This window comes from Acomys russatus, chromosome 15 (assembly GCF_903995435.1).
Source record: "Acomys russatus chromosome 15, mAcoRus1.1, whole genome shotgun sequence".
Classification (NCBI taxonomy): domain Eukaryota; kingdom Metazoa; phylum Chordata; class Mammalia; order Rodentia; family Muridae; genus Acomys; species Acomys russatus.
Genome location: NC_067151.1, coordinates 21,563,957 through 21,569,533, shown reverse-complemented (window position 1 = coordinate 21,569,533; position 5,577 = coordinate 21,563,957). Strand labels below are relative to the sequence as shown.

At 38.7% G+C, this 5,577-nt stretch overlaps 1 non-coding gene across 1 annotated transcript; it reads right to left on the bottom strand.

The window, feature by feature from the left end:
• Window positions 1-4,743: 4,743 nt before the first annotated feature.
• LOC127199725 (U6 spliceosomal RNA) lies at window positions 4,744-4,850 on the bottom strand. The gene has a single exon (XR_007831989.1). It is a non-coding gene; the product is annotated as a U6 spliceosomal RNA (small nuclear RNA).
• Window positions 4,851-5,577: the final 727 nt, after the last annotated feature.

Genomic DNA, 5,577 nt, shown 5'->3' with positions numbered 1-5,577 from the left:
CGAGACATTGCCTCTACTAAGGAGTTTTCAGAACAGACACTAATATTTGTGTGCATGTGGGTATGTGCGTGTTTATGTTCAGGTGCATGTGCATATCTTAATTACTTTTTATGGCTATGATTAAAGCACCCCGACAAAGGCAACTTATGAAATAAAGTGTTTAATTGGGGGCATATTGTTTCACATGGTTATAATCCATGATGAACTGCTGTGAGCTCAGATCTTGACACACAAGTTAAAAGCAGAGACAAAAAGAAACACTGGGGATGGCAGGAGTCTTTTAAACCTTATCATTCACTGCCAGTGCAGTATTTCCACCAGGAAGGCCATACTTCCTAATCTTTCCCAAACAGTTCAACTAACTGGGGACCAAGCATTAGAACAGTTACGCCAATGAGGGCCATTCTCATTGACAGCACTACACTATACATGTGTGCACATGCTCAGAAAGGCCAGAAGATAACTTAAGGGGTTGCCCTACAAAACAGTCTATTTTGTTTTAAAGGCAAGGCCCCTCATTTCCTGGAGCTCACCAATGCTGTGAGATTGGTTGGCAAGTGAACCCTAGGGATACACTTCTGCCTGTCCTCTCAGTGCTGAGATTACAGACACTTACCCCCACATTTTCATCTTGAGTCTAAGGATTTAACTGAATTCCTCATACTTTACCAACTGAGCACAAAAGACTAGAATTTTATGTTATTTTTAACAATGAGTTTAATTGCAGCAAATGATTCCCACATAGTTGCACATATCCTTTCTGGATTCTACTTGTTTATTAATTCATTTGATCACAATATTTTAAAGGAAAGCTTGCATACATTTCAGAGAAATGAGGAAGAGAGAGAGAGAGACAGAGAGAGACAGAGAGAGAGAGAGAGAGAGAGAGAGAGAGAGAGAGAGAGAATATGCAGCCAGTGAGTGGATGAGGGCCTCATCTGGCTGTAATGACTCAAGCTAGACATAAATAGAAATAAACAGCTTTTCAAAAAGTATGAATAGACAAATAGAAACCATCAAACTTAGCTTTTTTTTAATTTAAAATTTTTGGTCTTTTAAGCACTTAAGCTTTAAGACACATTTTAACCTGACATAGAAAGACTGAGGCCATGGACTCTATTAAACTTGTCTGAATATTATACAGATACTATTCATATACAAATGGCAGTTTTTCTAAATGCTCTATACTTGTACAAATTTTGGAAGGTACTTGTCTGGAGGTCCTATTATTGTGTGATAGGAACTCATCTTCCTCTAGGACCCCGTATTAAACATGTTAATTTTTGTTTAAAATTGCAATGTTTTTCTGAAAAGTTCTTTTTTTTTTTTTTTTTAAGCATTCTCTCTGGTGTTCATTTACTGAAAATATGAAAATATGTTGCAGGAAGGGGCTACTTGACTCCCTACTTTGCAGCTATCGATGTTTTTTATTGCCCTGCTGCTGCCAACATGGGCTGTCAGTCAGACAAAGAAGAGCTCTTCCTCCAGCACTGGCCGTTTTGAACATTCCACTAACACCTTGAGAAAGCTACACAGCGATAACAGATCCAACTGCTGAAGATTCAGCCTTAGCTAGGCCCGCTCAAACAGTTTCTCCTAGGCATTTTGCTCTCATAAGCTTCACTACAATCTTAAGAACCATAACACCACATTTACCTATGCCCCAGTGGGGACCAGGCACTTCCCTTGGTAGCCTAGCAGAGGGACTGCCCAGAGGGATGCCAAAATGACAGTACTGTGACTAGCACAAACACACACTTTCAATTGTGTTGTGTTTTGCTGTAATTGGTCCTAACATCCTTTCACTGGCTAGGTAAACATGCTGTTCAGGTGACTTGGTGAGTCAGTTATAAGATACCTAAAAGTGCTGCCTTTCCTGGTTTTTCAGTTTTAGTGGGGAAAGGGCTTCTGTAGGTGGTCTTTTCTTGCCTGCTTTAGCAGTGTGAAATGAGCTGCTAACTCAAAGAATCAGCAGAGACAGCAGAGTGAGAGTGAGTGTGTCAATGACAGCTGAACAGTCAGTAAGCTGAGCTGCCAAAGTGGCAAGGTGGCTGGATGATTGACAGACGAAGATGAGCAACCAAACTTCAAGATAGCAGCAAAGACAGGAGCAAGGAGACAGAGGAAGTAGAGGGCAGAAAGCTGAGAATAAAAAGGAAGCAGAGCTGTTAGAGTCATAGAAGAGAAACTGCCCTGGTTATTGGAAGACATCCAGAAAGCTGCCAAGCTTTTAGGGCCAGGTGTCTCAGATAACCCAGATTCAGGAGCATAAATTGGCCCCTGTCATAAGCTCAGAAGGAACAAAACCCAAGCTAACCTACAAGATGAAAAGGCAGCTGCTAGGAGCACTAAGAAACCTTGACCTATTTGACCTATACAAGACCTGTAACACTTGTGAGACCCCAGTACTCCAGGCCTGCATGGGAGCTATGACACTAGTGGGTGCCACCTACCACTGCTTCTGTCTGCCTGCTTCTGTCACTCACCAGTATCTACCAGCAGGGATACAAAACCTGCTCTAGATCAGCAACTGAAAAGAGTCTCAATGCCTACCATGACTTTTTCCCTTGGTAGAACAAAATAACCCAGACGCTGTGAAGTGTGTATCATATTTTAAGCATACCAGATCTCCTGTGTCTTGGGGCCTTTATTTTATTCCTTATTTTCCCATTAAGATAGAATTTAGGAGCTAATGATCCATTTAGAAGTTGAAGAGCATAAAGAGAGCTCTGAAGAGAGAGTCACCCAAAAAGTATGCAAAAATTCATTTAATAGCCTGGCTTAGCTTATATTTTATTTATTTATTGAAGGATAATGTTCCTGAGGAGAATGTATGGACGTTTTTACCTCTTGATACATAAATATCAACCAAGGAGATTCTATAAACAGACTCACAGAAACATTATTATTAGGCACACAACACCCTCATCCCGCTTTAGTGAACGCACCCATATATGAGTGTGACAGGAGGCTACTCTAGATGAGGTGTCAGAAGCAGATGGTGAAGAGAGAAAGATGCTAATGAGGAGCGCTTTAATTTACAAAGGGAAGTCGAGCCCTCAGATGAGTAAGTAGATAGATTGTCTTGAAAAGTTCTCTGTTCTCCCTGAAGTACTAAAACTAGTAGCCCAGTGGACTAAGAGGATTCTTCTAACAGAGATTTTCCTTAATGTGTATCACATACTTAAATAGGGCTTGAAATGCCAACAGAAAGCCCTTAAAGTCATAGAAAATGAGATAGAGAAAAAGCTGAAGAGAGATAAAATTTAAGATGAGAGTTCTTTCAACTTCTAACCAGAAACTAGACACATTGTATTTTTAAAAAAACAACACACACACACACACACACACACACACACACACACACACACACACAGACGCACACACACAAAACAAAAGCCTGCAGATTTGTAAGGTAGAAATGCAAATCACATGTCTTTTTTGCAGCCTTTGATTCTGTGGTAACAATGTACTTTCTCCCTCCTGGAAGTGCTTTCTCTAAATGCAGCTACCACAGGCTCATTGTGGTAAGTTTATCATTGCATCTGGAATTCTCTTCTTTGTTGTCATGGATGGAATCATTACTGTCCTACCTTAGCAAGCAAACTTGGGCTGTTATTCATAGGAATTTTAAGGTCTTAGTTTATTATGCTATTTCTCAAGCAAATACGTGAAAATAAAATAAAAATGCTACTGATTGAAAGTCTATTCCTATGCAAAACTCCACGTTTATTGAAAATTATAATGCAAATTTAAGCTCTGCAGCTCTAGACTGTGATTCTTTAGTAACCGAGCACTTTTTGGGTGTTAGCTATAAATGTCGACATGAATTAGAATAATTTCTCTATGTTTTATCCACAAATGCCTCTATAAAATGTGACTAATGCTTTTAATGTGATATTATTCTGATTCCCTCAAAACACAGGAAAAGAAAAAGGCCCAAGCAATTTCTTATGAAATAAGGATAATAGCTTTGAGAGCAATGCAGGTGTCTTCTCTTTTGGGGTTCTCTGCATACCATTTCTGAGTGTCCTGCATTGCGTTCCCATGTTGCCTGAAGTTACTCTGGTCTCTTCAAAGTACTTAACAGCTATTTCTGTTGAAGCAGGCTTAGTCTTCTGATCTTTCATTAAATCTTTTGTGCCTCTCTTCTTTCTTTCTGAATTTTTACAAGGGTTTCAAATTCTGACAGGAACACACTAAAAGTTGCTTATAGGTTTGTTTCTTCACTGAAAACACATAGTTGTTCATAGCAAAAGCTATAAGAGAGGCAGTCTGTTAAAGGCCCTGTTTCTAGCTGTGAAACTTCTAAAGTCACATCCCTGGATGCAGATATAAGTGTGCAAATCACAAATCAGTGTAAGCAATCACTTACTATTGAATTATTTCTTCCATATCTTTGGGAACAACTGCTTAATTTTTCTTTTACAATGTTTTTAGAATCCATATTTCTTTTCTTTTTTGTGATTAAAGAAAATAACATATTATTTTTTAAAATGTAAACAGCAATGTAAGGATCAGTCACAGATGATTTTGCCAGTCAATCCTATTAAAATTTTAGGGGAAAACAGTCAAATTTTCACTAACATGTTAGCAGTAAAGGAAGGCAATATTAACAACCCGGACTGTCTGGGTGCAAGCTTGAAATCACAGAGGGTACCCCACATGCATCCATGCAAGGACCCCTCACAAAACATCAGCAAATGAAACTTGTGTACTAACTACATGAGAAGATATTTGGAAGAAAATACGCAACAGTTCACAAATTTGTGTGTCATCCTTGCACAGGGGCCATGCTAATCTTCCCTGTATTGTTCCAATTTTAGTATACATGCTGCGAAAGTGAGCACAGAATCCACCACTTGAAGTATCTACAAGTTTTCAGAAACTCTGGCTGATTTTTAAAGATAGATATATCAGATATACATTAAGTTATTAAGTCACAAATTCTAATTGGGCTCAAGTGCCCATGTGGTTCCTTGATTATTGGAAGATTTGAATAGAAGTCAAGAGTTTTCAGATGCTGACAGAATGAATATCAATTTCTCATCTCTTATCAGCCTGAGCAAATAAAACCTTTGGTTAGGATAAGTTATACTAATTCAGTACAGGACTAAAGAATCACTCCTTGCCATTTGTGAATCCATCCTTGCAACACTGACTTTGTTGTTGGTACCAGCAAAATTGTGTTTACTTCAGTAAGAACATTTCTGTTACACTACATTTTTCTTTATCCCTAAGCCTTCTGTTCTAAGAAGTTGCCTGATACTGCTTTGCATCCCTTTGACACATCACAAACACACCCACAGCAGTAATGCTATCTCTGTTTTATCACATCGTACAAGAGATATGTATTAACTTCCAATTTGTTCTTCGTGACCAACTTTACTGCCAAATGATCTATTTAAGATGCACTTAAAGTACTAATCTCCCAAAGAAAAACACTTTCAGCTGTTAGTTTATTATTGGATTGGTAAAAACAAACACTGGGTGGCCTTGTCCTGTAACCTCAGCACTTTGGAGGTAAAGACAGGAAAGTCAGAAATTCAAGACCACATTTGGGTACATAAGAAGCCT